This window comes from Stomoxys calcitrans, chromosome 3 (assembly GCF_963082655.1).
Source record: "Stomoxys calcitrans chromosome 3, idStoCalc2.1, whole genome shotgun sequence".
NCBI lineage: Eukaryota > Metazoa > Arthropoda > Insecta > Diptera > Muscidae > Stomoxys > Stomoxys calcitrans.
Window position 1 is genome coordinate 188,627,325 of NC_081554.1, and position 22,128 is coordinate 188,649,452.

Sequence of the window (22,128 nt, forward strand, 5' to 3'; positions counted from 1 at the left end):
GGGGACATCCCACCACCATAACAACACCCAAACAGGAAGTATTTGCCCACCAAGACAATTTGGGTCTTAAAGAGAGTAGAACTAAATATTCATAGTTCTTAGGGCCAATACCCCAAACCGGACATATTTGCTGACTTTTGCAATAAGAAGTTTAAATGAGATTAGAAAACGAAGTTGATATCCAATTTTGAGGGCAATGGCAATATGGGGTTCAAATAAATGATATATAGATATATGAGAATAGAGCACGTTGCTGATATATTTTCCAAGCTTAGTGTTTGGGGGACCACCCCAATCCCTTAAACACCCCTAAATCGGGCATATTTACCGACCATCTCAATGTGGAGCTTAAATGAAAGGTATTTGGGGGTAGAGCAAGAATTGATACTCACTTTCCGGACCAATTTTCTGGGGCTCTACCCCTTTCCCAAAATACCCCACAAACAGCAATTTTTTACTGACGCATATCGCAATATGGGGCTCAAATTAAGGTATTTGGGAGAGGAGTAAGAATTTCATATCCAAATGTAGGACCACGTATATAGATCATTACCCCTTCCCCAAACACCCCCCAAAGGGTAAAAATTTATCGACCATTCCAATATGTTGCTCAAATCAAAGGTATTTAAGATTAGAAAAGGAATTTAATAACCAAATTTGTGGGGGGGGTCCTCTTCCTGTAAACTCCCCCCCAAAAACCAATGGTAATATGGGATTTAAATAAATGGTATTTGAAAGAAGAGCACGATGCTGATATTTTTTCCGAAAACACCCCTAAATCAGACATCATGAGCATTTTGGGCTGAAGTAAAGTATTTTAAGAATGGAGTACACCTTACATCCAAACTTAAATTTGTAGACCAATAAAGATGGGATTCAGATAAAGGGGCTTATATTGCTAAACTGTTTTTCAAGCGATATACTATTCTCGTAGTATGGTATTTCCCTTAAAGCTCTTTTATTGACGAAAATAAATATTCCAAGGAAACTTTTGTTCCATATAAAATAAAAGAAGGCGCAGCGGAGCGGACCCTGTCCAGCTAGTTTTGCATAAAAATAAAATTTTGACAAAAAATTTCTATAGAAAGAAAATTTTTCTTATTGTTGTCTATGTGCGTTTAGGATCATGTGTTTTTGGTTGGCATTTATCACAGGGATAAGGTTGCCCAATTTATTTATTAGCTGGCAACCGCGGGTGATTTGATTTTTTAATAAAATCACCATTTGGTTTTAAATCAAAATGTTTTCAAAAATTTGGTCGAAAGTTTCTGGGATTCAGGGATTCTAGCAGTTTCTGGGATTCCACCTCTTCATCAGCGGTATTCTTCGACAAATTACCCAGTCAATCATCAATGTTATAAGTTTAGGCAAAACTTGCCTAAAAGAGAAAACACTTTGCTCATAACTTCAGAGAAAACTGTCGGTAATGTTTTTGAAAAAAACGATGAGAACGAAGGAATAAAATGTTGGCAAAACTTTCTATACAAAATGAAATTTTGGCAAAATTTTTTATAATTATAAATTTTTGGCTTTGAGGCCACCCTGGCGCAGAGGTAAGCATGCCCGCCTGTTACGACGAGCACCTGGGATCAAATTGCGGCGGGAACATAGAAAAAGAAAACGTTCATGTTTACTAATGAAAATGTTGTTGAAATTGAGTAAAATTCATAAAATTTATAAAAAAAAAATTCTACAGAAATACATTTTTATGCAAAACATAGAAATACAATTTTGACAAAATCTTCTTTAAAAAAATTTTTTTGCTAAATTTTCAATAAAAAAGAAAATTTGAAAAAAAATTTTTAAAGAAAAATTTTGAAAATTTTTTCCGCAAATATATGATTATGGCAAAAAAAATGCTATAGGAAATTTTTTTTTTAAATTTTATTAAAATTTAAAAAAAAAATTATAAAATTTTGTTAAAAACTATATTGGCCGATATGTTGGGTATACGCAAGGAATATGTGTCCCTATTTAATGGTTCCACCCCATTGTTATGTTTTGTATGTTGTGTTACACGTTGCTTTAGCTGATTTGGTTAACACGCACAGTCATAAAATGTCTCACAGATGACACACAGCTAAACACTTGCGAGGCACGCACGCATACAATGACGAAAATTAATAGAACACGCGCGCTCATTTAAATTTATACAGCCACTCATACACTCAACACGCTTAAGATATCACTACAATACATAGATATCCAAAACCACACACTCTCAAACACCGCCACTGTTTTGGGTTTTGGGTAAAACAAAAAAAAAAAAAAAACAGACAAAATGTTAAAGGAATAAAGTCAAGGAACAGTCAGGAAAACACAAAGACGTTGAAGAAATAAAACATTAGCGACAGTGAATGGTGTTAAGGAAGAAGAAGAAGAGTAGGAAGAACTTGAAATGTAATTCCATTTTCTTTGGCAGTGCTAATGCTGTCTTGTATATGAGACTGGCTTTGTTGGCGGTAGGGTTTTCCTGTTCAGTTTTTATTGTTTCTATTTTTCCCCAATTTTCCCCAAAAACTTTATGGCACTCATACATAGCCGAAATGGACTAACACACTTTATCATGTATAAGCCAATATGAGAGCATACACACACACACACACACAGGCACACTCACACTCACACTCTTTTGCTCACCGACACACACCACATATAGACAATTAAAGTCGTAGGACAATGTTAAGCACTCCATGACTCTCAGGCAACAAACATTTACACTCACACTCTTAAACACCCAAACACACACACACACACCCATACTCCAAGAGCTATTTCATCTATTCGAACACTAACAAAAACATTCGAAATTGTTGTGCTGTATTCTTTGTGTATTCAAAGTGGCAACGACGAGGACGGGGACAAGAACAACGGCAACGGCAAAGGCAAGAGCAAAGTCGTGAGACAGGCTGCCGGGAGGGGGCGTTGAAAGTGTGTTCGATCTTTGTTGTTGTTTTTATAACTTGGTTATATAAAAAAAAATTGGGATTCTAGGGCCATATAAATTATTTTAATTAAAAATCCAAATGATGCCATAGACAGAGAGAAAACATTTGATTTGTTCTTTGTTTAAAAAGGAAATATTAGCTTACATTTTATATATACATGTGTAATTTTTTTAATTTGTTGCTGTTGTTATCTTTGTTTCTAGGGCTTTAGTAAATTTTCTGCACTGTATTAAATGTGCTTTAATTTTTTTTTGTATAATTTCTGTTTAATTTCTTTTATTTGCGAAATTTTGTTAAACTTTTCTTTTTTTTCAAAACACAAATTTCTTTGCGGCCCTTTTTTCTTTTTTCTTTGCAAAAACTAGTTCACACACAATTGTGGATAATTTTCTTCTTTTTTTATGTCATTTTTCCTTTTTGCAAAAATGTTCAGCATTCTTTGGTTTCGAGGACTAAAAACGTGCGCGTTTACAACCAAACTGTTACCGCAACGTATGTTAACGTTATAAAGCTTCCATAAACACTTGGACAAAACCAAAGGTCCTGTTTCGTTCGTAGAAAATTTTCATAGAAAAAGCAAGGCAATGGGAAAAAAAGAGGCGATGGAAGAAAAGCTTTTCGGCCAACACCAACACTCTGCAAAAATGGTAAAGGCAGCCAGAAAAAAGAAAGCAATACCAAAAAAGCTTTGGTTAGAAGAGGAAAACCCCCCATTTGTGGAAAAAGAGAGAAAGCTTTGTACAAGGAAAGCTCTAAGGTACGTTGTTGGAGGGCGCAATAATTCACAAAAATACTACGCCGCTAGTATAAAAGCAACAACAACAAAATGGCAGGACAATGTGACAACAAATTTTACTCAAATGGAAGCCCCAAAAAGTACAAAACAAGAGAGAATCTCAAAGAGAGCTGGAGAGATTTGCAACTGAAACGAAATGAAAGCGGCATTTGGTGCATTAGCAACGAATTTTGAATACCCAATCGGCAAAACAAAATGGGGTTTAGAAATAAAATAAGGGACAGTCCAGATAGGTGCTAGGACAAGCAAACGGACGAAAATATGAGCGGGCGGAAGGAATGAAACACAGGTGGACGATAGAACGAACAGAAAGAAGACTGCAGTACGGACGGAAGAAGAAAAGGTGGAAGGACAGAAGGATGGATGGATGGACAGAAACACACACTCACTGATCGATTGAAGGAATTGAAGGCGGATAGAAGGAATGGCCAAAGGACAGAAGGACGGACGGACAAAAGGACGTACAGAAACAAGGGCGGAAAGAAGGGGGTACAAAAGGAAGGATGGATGGACACAAGACACACTCACGGACCGACTGAAGAAATGACGGAATGACGGACAGAAGGAAGAACGGACCGACTGTAGAACGAAGGGAAGGACAAATAAAAGGGCTAACAAAAGGACGTAAGTCTATCCTTACGTCAACAAACGACAAGACGGCGAAAGAAGGAAGGATGGACAAATGAACGTGGAGAAGGACAGACGGATGGACGGACGGAAGAAAGAATGCACGGAAGAATGAAGGATTTGACTAACAAAAGGGCGGATAAAAGGAAGGACGGTTGGATAGAAGAAAGGACGGACGGACAGAAGGAAGAACCGACGGACAGACAGAAGAAATGGCGGGCGGATAAGAGGACAGAAGGATGGACGGACAAAATAAGGAAGGTCATAAGAAAGGGGCGGACAGACTGACAAAAGGAGGAACGGTCAGACGGAACGACGGACGGAAGAACGAAGGGAAGGACTAATAGTTGGACGTACAGATGGAAAGACAGACGGACTGAAGGAGGGGCATATAGAAGGACGGACAGATAGACGGAGTGACGGAAGGAGTAAGAGAAAGACAGACGGATGGATAAATGGACAGACAGAACGATCCGAATGTAGAACGCACGGTAGACGAACAAAACGATGAACAGATGGACAAAAGTACGTACAGATGGAAAGACGGACAGAAGAAAGAACATACCGACTGAACGACGGATGGAAGAACGAAGGGAAGGACGGACAGATAGATGGAGTGACAGAAGGAGACAAAATAACGCAGAGAAAATCGGACGGTAAGGTGAACATGACGACTGTAAAACGCACGGAAGAACGAACAAAAGGATGAACAGATAACAAGACAGAAGGACTGAAACAGGGTCATATAGAAGGACGGACAGACAGACGGAGTAATGGAAGGAGTAAGAGAAAGAAGGACGGATGGACAGACGGCCAGAAGAACGAACGAAAAGACGGACAGAAGGAAGGGCGGACGGACAAAATAACGCAGAGAAGAACGGATGGAAAGAAGAAAGGGCCGAATATAGAACACACGGAAGAACGAACAAAAGGATGAACAGCTGGAAAGACAGATGGACTGAGGGTGTCACAGAAGGAAGGATGAATGGACAGACGGGCAGAAGAAGGAATAGATGGATATACAGAAGGAATGACGAACACAAGGAGGAACGGAAGGACAGAAGGATGGACGGACAAAACAAAGAGGGTTTGAAGGAAGGGCGGACAGACAGAAGCACAAAATGAGGAACGGACAAACGGAAGAACGGACAGAAGGAAAAGTTGGCCGACTGAAGGATGCATGGAGGAACGAAGAAAAGGACGTAGAGAAGGAACGACAAAAGGGCGTACAGACAAAAGTACAAACCGACTGAAGGAGACAGGGAAGGGAGGACGGATGAACAGACAGATAGAAGAACGTATGGAAGGAATGACGAACACAAGGACAAAGGAGGGACGGACAGAAGAACGGATGGATATAAAGAAAAACGGACCGACTGAACGACGGACAGAAGAACGAACAAAAGGACGTACAAATGGAAAGACAGATGGACTGAAGGAGGGACATAAAGAAGGACGGACAGATAGACAGAGTAGCGGAAGGAGTGACAGAAAGAAGGGCGAATGGACAATCGGCCTGAAGAATGAACGAAAAGACGGACAAAAGGAAGGACAGACGGACAAAACAACGCAGAGAAGAACGGACAGAAAGAAGAACGGGCCGACTGAAGAACGCACGGAAGAATGAATAAAAAGATGAACAGATGGACTAAAGGAGACACAGAAGGACGGATGGATGGACATACGGGCAGAAGAAGGAATGGATGGACGAACAGAAGGAATGACGAACACAAGGAGGGACGGAAGGACGAACAAAAGGAAGAACGGGCCGACTAAAGAACGCACGGAAGAATGAACAGATGGACTAAAGGAGACACAGAAGGAAGGATGGATGGACATACGGGCAGAAGAGGGAATGGATGGACGAACAGAAGGAATGACGAACACAAGGAGGGACGGAAAGACGGACAAAAGGAAGAACGGGCCCACTGAAGAACGCACGGAAGAACGAATGGAATGGCGAACAAAAAGGCGGACAGAAAGAAGAACGGCCGAACAGAAGGAAGGACGGACAAAACAAAGAAAGTCTGAAAGAAGGGCGGACAGACAGAAGGACAAAATGAGAAACGGACAGAAGGAAGAACGGGTCGACTGAAGGACGCATGAAAGAACGAAGAAAAGGATGGGCGGTCAAAAGGACGTAGTAAAGGACAGAAGCACAAAAGGACGTAGAGAAGGGCGGACGGACAAAAGGACGTACAGATGAACTGAAGGAGGCAGGGAAGGAAGGACGGATGGACAGACGGGCGGAAGAACGAATGGAAGGATGATCATAAGGAATGACGAAGGACAAAAGTACGAACGGAAAGAAGGAAGAAAGGGCCGACAAGGACAAAAGGACGAATAGAAAGACGGACAGAAGGAAGAACGGCAAGGCAAAAGGACGTACAGCAGGAAAGGCAGAAGAACGGACAGACAAATATCATGGTGTGCCCATTCGTCGCCCAATGCCAAGTGGAAATAGTGTGCCCTCTTGCCTCTTAGCTTTGTGATAGCGAGTGAACAGTGCCGTATATTGGAGTGTGCCTCCTTGCCACTCATCTGCTATGGCGCCTGAATCTCATTTAGTACGAGAGGAGTGCCCTCTCGCCTTCTCGTGCCGTTATCGCGAGTTATCTTAACAGTGCCGCATATAAGGGTGTGACTCCTTGCCACTCTCTTGTCAACGGAGTGCCATCTTTCATCCCCGTGCCATCATCCAGGGAACCCGAGCAGGGCCGGATTGGGCAACCCAATGCCCAAAAAGTAATTGCGGATTTTTTAAAAGAAAGTAAATGCATTTTTAATAAAATTTAGAATGAACTTTAATCAAATATACTTTTTTTACACTTTTTGTCTAAAGCAAGCTAAAAGTAGCACCTGATAACTGACAGAAGAAAGAATGCAATTACAGAGTCACAAGTTGTGAAAAAATTTGTCAACGCCGACTATATGAAAAATCCGCAATTACTTTTTGGGCAACCCAATAATTGTGTGCCTCCTGTGCCGTATAACACGGGGTGCCTCCTTGCCGTGTCCGAGACCCCATTTTATGCCCGCAGAGTGCCGTCTCGCCACTCGTGCCATCATTCCCAGAGAACCCGAACGCTCAAACACCCGTATTAGGATGTGCTTTCTAGCCACCAAACTGCGATCGTATCGTATATTAGACTGAAACATCTTTTGCTTACCGTGTCCGAATATTTTGCTTCGTAACGGTGCGACGGTTCGTATCCTCGAGCCACGACCGCCCGGTTACCCGAAAAGTGACGTATATTAGGGTGTGCCTTTCTAGCCACCAAATCTCGAATCGTATCGTATATTAGGGTGAAACTTCTTTGGCTTTTTTAAATGTTAAAAATTTTGTTAATATTGTGAAATCACAAATGTGGTCAATATTTTAAAAAACTTATATTATATATATATATAACTTTTGATTATTTTTTTTTATTGAACATCTGTGAACTGAATTCTTCGTTTATAGAACAATGACATTAAGTCTGTTAACTATGTATTGTCGTACTTTCACTGGGCTTTTTTGTATCACTAGACTTTTATCACAAGGCTCATAGCATTTAATGAATGAATCCATGGAGCCATCACAAATTTCGTTGTTATTTCTAACATGTAACAATGTTTTTTGATTAAATTTGATGCTAGAAGGCTTTAAAGCCTTATCAGCTTTACAGGGTGCTCATAGGGCTACAAAATTCGATATTAAAGTTAATTACTTACACTTAGTAAAGTTTTCATTAAGAAACCTCCATGATTGGATCAAAATCTTGGCTTATGTATTTTCGATTTGTTTCATTAAACGTTGGCACATACTGACTGACTGAAAATACAAACAAAAATCCGTTTCAATAAACATGTGCAGAGAAATTAAACAAATCACACAAATTGGTGATAAGAGCTACAGAGGTTTTGTTTAGCTAAAAAAAAAATACACTACAATTTGAGATTAAATCCTAAGCAAAATTTATTTCAAGTGCATATTCCTATCATAGATTTCACATATCTCGCTACTCGACCGTGATACAAAGGTTAAAATGGAAATCATTAATATTTGTTAATTGTTTTTTGAACATAAAATTGAAAAAAAAAATTGTTAAAAAAAATTTTTAAAGGTTTTTATAGATATAGAATTTTAAAAAATTGTCTATCAATATAAAATTTTGAGAAAGTTTCCCATCGAAATAAAATTTGTTCAATATGTGTTTTGTCTGTTCCATACAGACTCAAAAATATGGTAGAGTTTGGACTCCCGGTGAAAAAAGGGTATTACATTTTTTGTTATCCAAAAGGGGGACGGACTCTCCCCCATTCCACCATTCTAAAAAACGCCAGATCTCGGAGATGGGTGCACCGATGTAAGTGAAATTTTGTATGCCACCATATGGTATCCCAAAAACATGAAATGGGTATAAAATCTTGTGGTCAAATAGTATGGGGGGACGCCCCATCCCAAAACCAACCAGAACGGACATTTTTACCGATTGCGGCAATATGGGTATCAAATGAAAGATATTTAGGAGTAGAGTGCAAACAAGGCTTCAAAATGGCATCCTAAGTATCAGGGGACCCCCAAACCCAAAAACAAATTAAAGGTATTTAAAGGTATTGCCAACATATGGTAAGCCAAAAACACAAAATTGGTATAACATTTTGTGGTCAAATAGTATGGGGGGACGCCCCATCCCAAAACCCACCAGAACGGACATGTTTACCGATTGCGGCAGTATGGGTATCAAATGAAAGATATTTAGAAGTAGAGTGCAAACTAGGCATCAAAATGGCATCCTAAGTATCAGGGGGCCCCCAAACCCAAAAAAAACAAATTAAAGGTATTTAAAAGCAGAGTACAAATCTGACATAAACATTTATTTGTTGGTGTCAGAGGAGCCTCCCTACCCCCCAATACCCCCCAGAAGGACGTATTTACCAGTTGGAACAATATGGGAATCAAATGAAAATTATTTGGGAGTTAAATAGGAATATGGTGTCAAAAATTTCGTCAAAGTACCTGGGAGGCCGCCCCAGGCCCAAAAACACCCCAGTGCCCAAAATCAAAAGTGTACCGATCGGGACAATATGGGACTGAAATGAAAGATATTTGGGTGTAGGATACGAATATGATATTTGAAATTGGGTCCAAGTAACTAGAGATCCGTCCCCAAGCCCAAAACCGCCCAAAAATGCCGCCAAAAATCAAAGTGGACCAATCGGGACAATATGGGACTCAAATGAAAGGTTTTCGGAAGTCGAGTACGAATATGGTCATCGAATATTAAAAATATGGAGTTATTACCAAGCTGGAGGCCATCGTAGCGCAGAGGTTAACATGTCCACCCATGACGCTGAACGCCTGGGTTCGAATGCTAGCGAGATCATCAGAAAAAAATTTCAGCGATGATTTTCCCCTACTAATGCTGGTAACATTTGTAAGGCACTATGCCAACTTCTCTCCAAAGAGATGTACGGCACGCCGTTCGGACTCGGCTATAAAAATGAGGCCCCTTATCATTGAGCTTTAACTTGAATCGGACTTAGTGGAATGTTCATGGCAAAATTTGGAATTTTTACCTAGGAGGCCGCCCTTAAACCAAAACCATCCCAAGTGGGCATATTAGACGATCATCACTATAAGGGACTCAGATAAAATCTAATCGGGAGTAGATTACGAATATGGTATTAAAAATCAGCTTCAAGTGATTTGAGGTATCCTACCCCTCAAAACTCCTCTCAAAAGGTGCATATTTGTCAATGATGGCTATATGGGGTTCAATCAAAGGTAATTGGTAGTAGGCAAACAAATTGTACTGAGTGGTATATATGGTAGTAAGTAAGAAACTTATTTTCGCGTGATGCTTATGAAGGCGCGGCAGAGCGGCCCGGGTACAGCTGGCTTTAAATAAAAATAAAATGTTGAGAAATAAAATGTTTTGAAAAATCAAATTTTCATAGATGGTGAAGAATGCTTCCGAATTGAAAATAGGGTACTTCATATTTTAAAATCTGAATCCGATATGGAAACATTAGTGGAAAGGGTGCCGCTCCACCCCCAAAACAGCCTCCATATAGGACATTTTTATCGATCATAGCAATTTGGGGCTCATAGGAAAGGCCTTTCGGGTGTAGAGCACAGAATTGACATCCGATTTAGGGACCAAGTGTCATTCCATAAAAAAAAATAAAAAAAATCGATACATTAATTTAACAGAAATAAAATGTTGAAAAAATATTCTAAAAAATATTTCTTCAAGAAAAAATTTTCAAAATTTTTTTACAATTTCAATTTTTTTCAAATTTTTTTAAAAATTTTCAAATTTTTTTTTAAAATTTTCAAAATTTTTTTTAAAAATTTTTAATGCAAAAAAATTTGTGTAAAATTTCTTTCTGAATAAAATGATTTTCGCCCTAGTAGGCAAAAAACTTGAAAATGAAAAAATTCAGCAGAACCCAGCCGGGATTTGAACCTGGGCACACGGAGCAACAGCGAGAGCCGTTGCCGTTATCTAGCGTTCGAAGCCATCAACACAACTTCCAACAGATGCACAGAATCAAGTGTACCATGGAAGTAGTGTAATTGTCGCAGAAAAAAGTCTGTCATTACACAAAAACACATGCAGTGGGAAAAAGTACAGCTAATAGACAGGGTTGTCGAGCGTGGTTAATGTGGTAATTGTATCATAGAGGCGTTAATAATACGATTCAAATACAACATACCAATGCACGGCTCTTGAAGCTATCACACCTAATATGGTTGAGAAGTCTCCGAACCAAAGACGAAACGCGTCCCATAGAGGTTGGTGTGGGTTGCTATCTCTGGATTTCCATCTCCGATCATTGAGCTTGTCTCGAAAGAGAAACAAACAAATATTGTGAAGTTTAATGAACTTCGCCTAAAAAGACAATTTTTTTTCAAAATTGTATGAAAAATTAAATTTTTTTACAATTTTCCTTGCAAATAAATATGTTAAAAATTTGTTCAGTGTTTTTTTTTTTAATTTTCTAAAAGTTTAAAATTTGAAAAAATTTCTGAAAAACAAAAAAAAAACAAATTTCCTAAATTTTTTTTTTTTTTAATTTTCTATAATTTCTATAGAAAATTGTGTACCTTATGTAGGGTATCTAATATAAGGTAGGGTAAAATAGTACTCAAAACTTTGCAGGAAATACTCAAACAAAGAGAGTTAAATAACGCATAAACAACTCAAAGAAGGCGAAAAAGAACATCAGGAAATTTGCAATGCTCTAAAGGAATGTTCCAGTTGTTAAAGTAACCACAGCAAAGAAATGAGACAAATAATTTTTTTTAATACAAAAAAAAATTTATTTAATGAAGAAAGTTCTCATAAAGTGACAGAAAACCAATACAAAAAAAACTCATTGCCCTAAAAAAAACCTAACCAGTTGAAAACACATAAAGTTTGAAAAAAAAAAACAACATCGCTTTATCAAAATTTCCACAACGCAGTTACCATCGTATAGCTGCTCTCTCCCTCGCTTGGAATTGCTTTCACATGATGACATTTCCGCCAACAAAGTCATTGTGTGAATATGAAAATGTCACCTGAGAAACATGAGCAGCTTAATTTTAGTTCCACAGTCCGTCCATGAACTCAAAGTTCGCAAAAAATCGCCCACCAAAAAATATGGCACTAATTGCCATACAACAAAGCATGCAAGAGAGAGCGAGAGAGAGAGTGAGCAATTGAGAGTCGGGCAGCAGGACTTGTCTGTGGTTTAGACTCTCTTAGGCATTGACATTTCCGCCAACAAAGTCATTGCAAACTTTGGGACACAAAACAAGTACACATTAGCGCACAAACACACTCGCCAAATATCAAGTGTGGCAAGAGGAAAAAAACCCATAGGCCTAGAAAAAAAAGATGGAAAAACTTGTTATAGAACAACAACAGAGTAATGTCATGGAGAGAGAGAGAGAGAGAGAGAGAGACCAAGAAAATGCTAATGTTGCCTTACACAATGTAATCCGTAATGGCCACAAATTAAAGGCTCTCAAAAACAAAACATTGCGATAAAAAGAGAAAAAAAGAGCGAAAGCTAAAAGAATTTCTAAGTAAAGAGAGCAAGTGTTGAGTTAAAACAAACAGCTAGGGCCATTTTTAACTCAATTGTGTGGAACAAAAAACTACTCAAAAAGAGAAATTAAAATTTTCTTAAGTTTTAACAAATTTTTAAAAGGAAAATTTAGTTCCAAAAAAAATTATACTATCAGTTTTAAAAATTTATAAAGGTAAGCTATGCTCAATGAAAATATTTTTAATATGATGACAAAATGAAAAATTAATTCAAAAAAAAATTAAAAAAATAGTCAAATTGGAGAATTTAATTTTTTATAGAACTACTGTAACTGTTTTTGCAAAAAAATATTTACTAAACATTATTTGTATAGAAAATTTTTTCCATATTTTTTTTATATATTGGGTTGCCCAAAAAGTAATTGCGGATTTTTTAAAAGAAAGTAAATGTATTTTTAATAAAGCTTAGAATGAACTTAATTAAATATACTTTTTTTGCACTTTTTTTCTAAAGCAAGCTAAAAGTAACAGCTGATAACTGAAAGAAGAAAGAATGCAATTACAGAGTCACAAGCTGTGAAAAAATTTGTCAACGCCGACTATATGAAAAATCCGCAATTACTTTTTGGGCAACCCAGTAAATGGAGAAATTTATTATTGCAAAATTTAGTCAATAATTTAATTCTTTCAGTTTTTTTCTATAAACACATTTGTTAGAATTTATTTTGTTTAAATTTCATTTCTTAGCCATTTAGAAAAAACATGGAAAAATTTTTCTAAAATTTTTTTTTCCAATTTTATTTACATACCGTTTTGCTATAATTGAGTTTTTATAGAATAGTAGCTGGACAGGGCCCGCTCCGCTGCGCCTTCTTTAACTCTCTAATATCTATTTAGGGTGGGGACACTTCGCCCTGAATGTGGATATCGTGCTACTGTAGCCTGTGCCACCAGCACTTTGCCCTGAAAATAGATACCAAATTCGTTCTTTACTCCCAAATACCGTTGATTTGAGCTCCATATTGCTATAGTCGGAAATGAAGTTCAGTTTAATGGGTGATTTAGGGCGTACCCTCAAATTTGGATATCAAATTCGTTTTCTTCTCTCAAATACCTTTCATTTGAATCCCATATTGCCATAATGGGTCAATTAATCTATTCGACGTATTTTTACGATCAAAAGAGCCACATTGACTTGGACGCAAATGTTAATGTCATATTTTTAATCTACTCCCAGATATCTTTCATTTGAATCCTATATAGCCATGGTCGGCCGATATGCCCATTTGGGGGTATTTGGGCGTGGGGCGACCTCCCATTAATTGGACCTAATTTTTTATGCCATATTTGTAATCTACTGCGGAATACTTTTCATGTGAGTCCCATATTAACACGAAAGTCCAATATCTTTGTTTGGGGGAGTTTTGGGGTTGAGGCGGCCCCATGGGTACTTAGACTCAAATTGTAATACCATATTCGCATTCTACTTTTCAAATCCTTTCATTTGATGCCCATATTGTCCCGATCGGTTCACTTTTGATTTTGGGTGGTGTTTTTGGGATAAACCGGACACTCCGCCGCCCTGCCGATTTTTAAAAATTATATAGCCTATGGTCCCTTCCAGACCAACCCACACAATCTATGAAAATGTCGAGAAAATTGGTTCTGCCGTTATTGAGCCTATACGGAACAAACAAACCGAGTCCCATATAGTCATGATTGGCTAATATGCCCTTTTGGGGAGTTTTTTTTTTTGGGTGGGGTGTGTTGACCTCCCTATACTTCGACCTGATTTTGTATAGCAGATTCGTAATCTACTCCCGAATACCTTTCATTTACCCTACATATTGATATGAATGATCAATAGGTCTGCTTGGAGGAGTTTTGGGGTTTGAGCGACTTCCTGTGTACTTGGACCCAATTTTTAATACCAAATTCGTATTCTACTCTTCAAATTCTTTCATTTGATAGCCATGTTGTTCTTATCGGTCCATTTTTGATTTCGGGTGGTGTTTTGGGGGTAACGGGGTAGGGTTCGCCCTCGATGGACGAACAGTGACAATGGTCGGGTGACTTACGAATTTATTCGTGACTCGATGTACGTACGAAACCGCCCGGACTTTTTTGGCTTCGGCCTAAGTCTGGGCTTCATACTGACGGGTCATGGTTCCTTTAATGCATTTTTGCATCAGAGGAATTTGTCCGCGACTGATTTGTGCGACTGTGGGAGACTGACGGAATGCCCGTACTATGCAGACATTAGAGATTTAGGCGCGATGGGGATTAGCGAGGCGGTGTGGAATTTCCGTAGGGCCCTTGAAGACGAGACGACTGTTGCAAGGCTGGTCACCTTTTCCCGGGAAGTATTTCTTACGAGGCGGACAAGACTTAGTGGAGGGATGAATGCACGCTAGTTCTCCATAACGAGGTTTTGCTGTGCTAGCGCGACCGAGTGATTTGGTGCTGCCTGGCACCTGCTTTGCCCATGTTGATGCAGATGCGTTTGCCCATCGTTGGTTCCCGTAGCTGTTGTGGTTGTGTTCGGTCATTCGTGATTGTGCCATGTTGATTGTGAGTCCCATGTTGATGCAGATATGTGTGGCGTAGCCCTTGAGGGCTGCAGTGTCCTGTTTGTGTTCGTCTATATCGTAGTGTTGTATGTTTGATGCATACTTTTGTTTGCTGGCTTGAGGTCGGCTTAGGGCGATTCTTTTCATTCAGGTGACCAGTCCGGAACTGTTTGGGGTTCAACTGGTAGTAGTCTTTTAAGGCTACGATGGAGTGTCAGGAGCCCCTGGAACTCCGGTTTCAGCCTGACAATGGTGAGGCCCCAGTAGGGAGCAACGTGGTGGCTGTGGTTTGTACCCAAATCTCGGGTAGAGCATAAGCTCGGCGTGGAGTTGCGTTTTCAACCGGGTGCCGTGACCCATAGATCGGAGGGAGTTTTAGGTAGTGCTCCGCCCCTTACCAAGGAGGTGAACACGTTCAAATACGTGAGATCAAATTGGTACTCATGTGTGGGTTGCCACATTTGGGGGCGTTGGTAGACGCATTGTATTCTCCCTCGGGCCTCGCAGGTTTGGGCCGTGATGGCAGGCATCTGCTTTAAACACGACATTCGTGTCCCCATTGGTCCACTTTTGATTTTGAGCGGTTTTATGGTGCGGTTTTGAGCTTGGGGCAGCGCCCTAGGTACTTGAATTATATTTTTGACATCATATTCGTATTCTACTTCCGAATACCTTTCGTATAAACCTCACAATGTCCCGACCAGTCCACCTTGATTTTGGTCAGTAGTTTTGGTGCGGTTTCGGGCTTGGGACGGCTCCCAAGATACTTGGTCCCAATTTTCAAAATCATATTCATACTCTACTCCCGAATAACTTTCATTAAAGTCCTATATTACCGCGATTGGTCCACTGTTTATTTTGGGGGTACTCTTGAGGCGACGCCCTAGGAAACTGGATCCAATTTTTTACACCATATCGTATTCCACTTCCGAAAACCTTTCCTTTGAGTACCATATTGTACCCATCGGCCAACTTCGATTTTTGACAGAACTTTTGGCGAGGTTTCTAGGTACTTGGACCCAATGTTTAATAACTTATTCGTATTTAACTCGGAAATAGCTTTCATTCCCATATTGCCCCAAGCAGTAAATATGGCCCGCTAAGGGGTTTTGGTGAGAGGGGAAATCCCATAGACACCAAGGAATACATTTTTATGCCAGCATTGAACTCTACTTTTAAATACCTTTCATTTGATACCCATATTGGTAAAAGCCAAAAAAGTGTCCTGTTGGGTGGTGTTTTTGGGGGGTGGGGGACCTCCCGACACTTGAGACGACATTTTTATGCAGAGGACGTATTCTACTTTTAAAAACCTCTCATTTGATACCACATTGCCCAATGCGATAAAAGTGTCCTGTCGGGTGTTGTTTTTGGGGGTGGGGGACCCCTCGACACTAAGGGTTACATTTTTATGCCAAGTTCGTACTCTACTCCTAAATACCTTTCATTTGATATCCATATTATCCCAATCGGTAAACATGTCCGTCCTGTTGGGTTTTGGGATGGGGCGTCCCCCCAGGTTATTTGACCCCAAAATGTTATACCAATTTCGTGTTTTTGGGGCACCATAAGGTGACGAAAAAATTTCGCTTAAATCGGTGCAACCTTCTCCGAGATCTGGTGTTTTTTAAAATTGGGGTAAGGGGGAGGGTCTGCCCCCCCTTCGGATATCATCATTTTTGAAGAAGTTTCTGTAGAAAATCTGGTCAAAATATTATTTTTATTGAAACTTTAGTCAATATTTTATTTTTTTTAGAATATTTTCAAACTTTTTCAAATTTAATTCAAATTATTTCAATAAATTGCCTATGTCAGCAAATGTGCCCTAGCTATGCAAAAGGGCATGGGGACAGTCAAAAAACCGGAAAACTAAACTGTACATAAAATGCTATCTCAACAGGGAAACTCGATTTTGCCGGAAGAAGAACATATGCCTTTGGCCAGCCAACACTAGTCAACAACACGCCTAAAAGCATGCTCTGGATTTCCTTGCACTACCCAATGCAACATTGTGGTGATAGTGGTGTTGGTGCCCTTACCACCACTCCCTTTGATAGAGGTTATTAATACATGAGAGTAGTTATTTGAGTTTTAGTACCATAACGATTGCTTAACAAATACACTGCAAAGGTTGGCATAGGGCCCATCCTTTACATGAGCAGCGTGGCGGAAAAAGGAAATCAAGAATTTATCCGCTTGTTTGTGTCATTAATGTGTACGAGGATGTGCGGAATTTGTAGTGCCCGTTTATAATGGACAAGCATTCAAATCTGGCGAAGAAGGATTAATTTTGAGCTCTTTTCTAGTCCATTGGCAGGACAGGGAGGAGCGGAGAGGTGATCTTGTGTAGAAAAAAAATACTTTCAATCTGTCATCTGAAAAAGAATTATAAAATGGTTCTTTATGAATAAAATTTTATAAAATTTTGTTTTTTTTTTAATTTTCCAAAATTTTAATTTTTAAAAAAATTTTATGTTTATTTAATTTTTAATCCAACTTTAAAAATTTGCTATAAAAAAAAAATATTATTACTATTTTTTTGTACTTACTAAACAAAACTGTATGTGCATGTATTTTTTAATAAAATTAAAAGTTTTGACACAAATTTCTTTAGTACATGTTCAAAAGGCCTCATAAATTTACTTCCGTCTTCGCTTTATGGTCCCCACTTTCAATTCCCAGGCGAAAAATTACCATAAAAACCCCTATTTACCTTTTTGTCTTATAAAAATTTTGTCCGACATTTCTCAGATATTATTTAAGGAATTGTAAGATATTTTTGTTATCTTTCTCAACTATAACCTATGTCAATGTTAACCATGCTGACAATGATTCTTTGTTACATTTTCAATCATGGTTTTTATTGTATATGGAAGTTGTTTGGTATGCTCAAGAAAAGCTCATTACTATTAATGGCACCTCTTCCTACAGCTTATGCCAAATCTTTAACTCTCCTAGAGGCTTTCGTTGTTGTTGTTGTGTTTATTGTAGGTTTTCTATTCTTTTTGACCTTTAAATATTTTAGTCATTTAGGGTTGTGGTTCTTGGGATAACACTACCACCTACTACTACTACTGCACCTCTATTCATACTCCCACCACTCTTTCGTCAATGGAGCAAGACAAGTGATATATTGCCTTTATAATGACAGCTAATGGAATACAAGTCTGATAAAATATTTAAGTTATTTAAACAATGAACATTTAACGCCACACCTTCGTTCGTTCTGCAGCTCTCTGCTTCGTTTCGTTTGGGTATTATTATTATTTATGTATGGCCATGGGTATGTATGAGTGATGAGAACTTAATTGGGCAACACTCATACGCCACATTGTAACTAAAGGTTACAAACAAAAAGGGTTCCTATCCAATGCTCGAATGTGTTAAAGGACTAAGTATCATCACCATCATCGTCATTTACATCGAAAGTTAAGTTCCTAATGTCTGCTTAATTTGGTTAAATTGAAAATTTTAATGAGGAGCGAAAATTGAATTTTATTTAACAAATTTTTAAGGGAATCAGCAAATGGGTTGAGCAAGCTTGAAGGGTTGCAAACAAAATTGCAAACAAGACAACATTAAATGTGTTGAAATTAAATTTAAATTTGGCCAAAATTTTTGGCGTATTTCTAATCGACGTCAAAATATATGAAAGTTTGAGGATCACGTTTGGGACGCTGACTTGTCTATAAAATATATAAAAAGTTCTCTATAAAACAATTTAAGAATCAAATTGGTTTTAGAAAATTTTTAAGAACCAAATTTGTCTATAGAAAAGATTCAGAAGAAAACTTGGATACAGAAAAGTTTGAGAAGCAAACTTGGCTATAGAAAAGTTTGAGAAGCAAAATTGGCTACAGAAATATTTGAGAAACAATCCTGTTAATATATTGTTCAAGAAATAACAAATTGAGAAGCATTCTCATCTAAAGAAGAGTTTAAGAAGCCCACTCGTGTAGAAAAATTTTGAGAAGAATGCTTATCTACAATAAAGTTGGCAAAGCATACTTGTCTTTAGAAAAGTTTGAGGAGCATTTAGTCTGTAGAAAACTTTGAGAAGCATACTTGCCTATGGAGAAGTTTAAGAACCAAACTTGTCTATGAAAAAGTTTAAGAAGCAAACTTGTCTACAGAAAAGTTGGAAAAGCAAACTTGACTAAAAAAAAGTTTGAGATGTAAATTTTAGAAAAGTAACCTCGTCCATAAAAAACTAATAAGCATACTTGTCTTTAGATAAGTTTAAGAAGCCCACATATATAAAAACAATTTGAGAAGAACCTAATATAAAAAAAAAGTTTGCGAAGCATATATGCATATAAAAAAGTTTGAGAAGCATATTTGTCTGTCTTTAGATAAGTTTGAGAAGCCCAATTGTATAAAAAAAGTATGAGAAGAACCTAATCTAAAAAATGTTTGCGAAGCATACATGCATATAGTAAAGTTTGAGAAGCATATTTGCCTGTAGAAATATTTGCGAAGCAAATCAGTTTATACAATGTTTGAAAATCAAATTTGTTCATAAACAATTAAGAAGCATACTTGTGTTAATAAAAGTTTGAGAAGCCGATTTGTCTGCAAGCAAAAGATTTGAGAAGAATACTTGCCTTAAAAAATAGTTTGAGAAGCCTAGTTGTTTAGAGAGAAGTTTGAGAAGCATATCTTTCTGTAGAACAGTTTGAAAAACAAATTTGTCTACACAAAATTTGAGGACTAAATTAGTTTAGAGAAAAAGTTTAGCAAAAATTTTTCAGTAAAAAAGTTTGAGAAGCAAACTTGGCAAAATTTAAAAACGAATTAAAAAAAATTGAGAAGTATATTTGTCTTTCGAAATGTTTGAGAGTCAATTTTCCAAAAAATAAGGTATGGCAAATATACAGGTTTAAAAGGAACATGTGTCCTTTTAAAAAAATTTTGAGAAGCTTAATTGTCTACAGGAAAGTTTTAAAATCATATACATCTGTAGATCAGGTTAAAAATCAAACTTGTCCATAGAAAATTTGAGAAACAATTTTGTCTAGAGAAAAAGTTTGAGAAGCAAACTTAACTATAGAAAAGTTTGAGAAGCATTCTTGTCCGTAGAAAACATTGAGAGGCATACTTGTTGGTAGAGAAGAATGAAAAGCATACTTGTCGGTAGAAAAGTTGGAGAAGCAAACGTATCTAATAAGCAAATTTCTCTACAAAAAAATTGAGAAACATAATTATCCTTTGAAAAGTTTAAGAAGCATACCCGTCCATGGAAAGTTTAAGAAGCACAGAAAAAGTTTGAGAAAAATCCTAATCTAAACAAAAAACTTGCCTATATAAAAGTTTGAGAAGAATAGTTGGCTATAGAAAAGTTTATAAAGCATACTTAACTATAGAAAAGTTTGAAAATCATACTTGTCCGTAGAAAAAATTGAGAAGCATACTTGCCAGTAGAAAAATTGGAGAAGCAAACGTGTTAGATAAGCAAACTTCTCTATAAAATATTTGAGAAACATAAATGTCCTCAGAAAAGTTTAAGGAAGCACATAAAAAGTTTGAGAAGATTCCTAAAATAAGAAAAATTGGCTACAGAAAAGCTTGAAAAGCATAGTTGGCCGTAGAAAAGTTTGAGAGGCATACGTGTCTATAGAACAGTTGAGAAGCAAATATGTTTACATATTGTTTGAAAATCAATTTTGTTCATAAAACATTAAGAAGAATACTTGTGTCAAGAAAAGTTTGAGAAACATACTTTTCTATAGAGCCATTTAAGAAACAAAGTCGAGGAACAAATTTGTTTAGAGAAATTTGTTTTAGAAGCATACCGATCTATAGAACAGGTTAAGAAGCAAACTTGTCTAGACAAAAAGTTTGAGAAACAAACTTAACTATAGAAAAATCTGAGAGCCATTATTAACCGTAGAAAAGTTTGAGGAGCATACTTGTCGGTAGAAAAGTTTGAGAAGCATACTTGTCGGTAGAAAAGTTTGAGAAGCATACTTGGCGGTAGAAAAGTTGAAGAAGGAAACTTGTCTGAGTTTGATAAGCAAATATATCTATACAAAATTTGAGAAATATAATGGTCGTTAGAAAAGTTTGAAAAGCATTCTTATCTATAGATTACTTGTTTACAGAAAAGTTTAACAACCAAGCAGAAAAGCTTGAAAAGCATAATTGTCTTTAGAAAATTCTGAAAAGCATAAGTGTGCATACAAAAGTTTGAAAAGCTCATTTGTGTACAGAAAACATTAAGAATCTAACCACTTTATCATTAAGATTCAGAGGCAAACTTGTCCTCGAAAAGTATAAAAGCAAACTTGTCTACAGACAAATTGAGAACCATAGACTATAGAAAAGATTGAGAAGCAAACTTGTCTATTTGTCCATAAGCAAACTAATCTATAGTAAAATTTGAAAAGCAATCTTGTCTTTCGAAAAGTTTGAAAAGCCAGCTGTCTATAGAAAAGTTTGAGAAGCATATTTGTCTACGAGAAATTTTCGGAAGCATACTTGTCTGCATATATGCCTTATGTTCACACTGAACCTTTTTCTATTGGTCTCATTTTCTTGTAATATATTAATAAACCGCAATTGTAAATAACAGACATAATATACATATTTACAGGATAGTTTGAGAAGCAAACTTGTCTACAGCCAAGTTTGATAAGATGGTTTAACCATAGAAAAGTTTGATAAGCCGAATTAACTAAAGAAAAGTTTGAAAAGCATACATATCTTAAAACAAGTTTGAAAAGCAACTAGGAAAGGAAGAGGTGTTTAATCATAAATTTCCTTCATTAACCCCCTTCTTTCTACACCCTTACCATCATTACATATTCCTTAAAAATCTATTATTATGCCTGCATAGGTTAGATTCACCATAATATAAAAAAAAAAAAAATACCCCTTGACATATACCATCAAAAGGCGGGTCTGATAAATAGCTTGGCAATAATAACAAATTAACAATGCGAAATTTTATGATCAATCATACGCTTTTGAATTCTGTCGTCTTGGGCGATGAAAAGAATTAATATTTTCTTATCTCTCTATCATTGTTTTGAAAATCTTCACCTTCGACTAACAAATCCCTACAAAAGCCAATAGTGAAGGGTTCATGTTGGCTGAGACATGTTGGGAAAGGGATTGAAGTTTAAGGAAGTCTGTGGTGTAGTGACTGACAGAATGATATACCG

At 37.3% G+C, this 22,128-nt stretch overlaps 1 protein-coding gene across 9 annotated transcripts in view; it reads right to left on the reverse strand.

The window, feature by feature from the left end:
- LOC106081378 (sodium/potassium/calcium exchanger Nckx30C) overlaps positions 1-8,171 on the reverse strand; it is a 351,807-nt gene extending 343,636 nt beyond the window's left edge. For 8 of the 9 annotated variants that reach the window (XM_059365280.1, XM_059365283.1, XM_059365278.1 and 5 more), the window contains exon 1: positions 3,093-3,200. The gene's annotated coding sequence lies outside the window, so the exon portion shown is untranslated. Of the gene's footprint in view, positions 1-3,092; positions 3,201-8,085 lie in introns of those variants that run through there. The other variant, XM_059365276.1, reaches the window with a different exon arrangement.
- Between the last annotated feature and the right edge of the window lie 13,957 nt (positions 8,172-22,128).